Source organism: Mustela nivalis, assembly GCF_964662115.1.
Source record: "Mustela nivalis genome assembly, chromosome: 4".
Lineage (NCBI taxonomy): Eukaryota > Metazoa > Chordata > Mammalia > Carnivora > Mustelidae > Mustela > Mustela nivalis.
The window spans coordinates 124188544-124189243 of NC_139023.1; the positions used below are offsets into that span (position 1 = coordinate 124188544).

The following is a 700-nucleotide window of genomic DNA, read 5'->3' on the forward strand; positions in this document are numbered from 1 at the left end:
CTAGTTTTGCTTGAGGATAAGTCTTTTGAAGAGAGATACCCACCCAGCCCAGCCTGGGGGCCAGACAGCCTGCAGAGGTTAGTCAGGCAGTCACCCATATTCTTGATGAGTTTCACATCCTCATCCTGGAAGTGGCTTTCCAGGAAGGCACAGAGATAAGAGTCTTTCCCAGGGTGGGAGGTACCCAGGGCTTGCAGATCCAGGGCAGCTTTCATAGCATTCACGGTTTTACCCCACTCATTTTGGGAAGGCTTCTGCAGGTCCCTGAAGAGGACAAGGTCTCTACGATGGTTTTGCCTCTTTCTGGAACTTTCACTATCCTCGTGCTTCTCCTTAGTCAGCTCAAGGAAGAAGTGGGCCAGTTCTCCACAGCCACCTCATCAAGGTTAATATAGAAGCCCAGAGACATGGGTATAAGAGGCCCACAGACCGTATATTGAGCAGATGGTTGATAGCAGCCTTCACCTCATGGAATAATTGTGAGGAATCTGAGAGCTCATGGGCGATCCATAATAAGGAACTAGGCTCAAATAAGGTGTTGGTTGGTGTCAGAAGGCTGCCATCTTTAAATTTCTCCCTATTGGTCTTCATATAACTTTCTCTTCTTTTGTCTGTATAACCTTCCTCTGCTTCTTTCTGATAACACTTGTGATTAGACTGAGGGCCTATTTACTCAATCCATGATAATCTTCTCAAATCA

The 700-nt window shown here is 46.6% G+C and overlaps 1 pseudogene across 1 annotated transcript; it reads right to left on the reverse strand.

Moving 5' to 3' along the window:
• On the reverse strand, positions 1-500 carry LOC309863133 (ferritin light chain pseudogene; annotated as a pseudogene). Its single transcript has one exon. The product of its transcript is annotated as a ferritin light chain pseudogene (transcript).
• Positions 501-700: the final 200 nt, after the last annotated feature.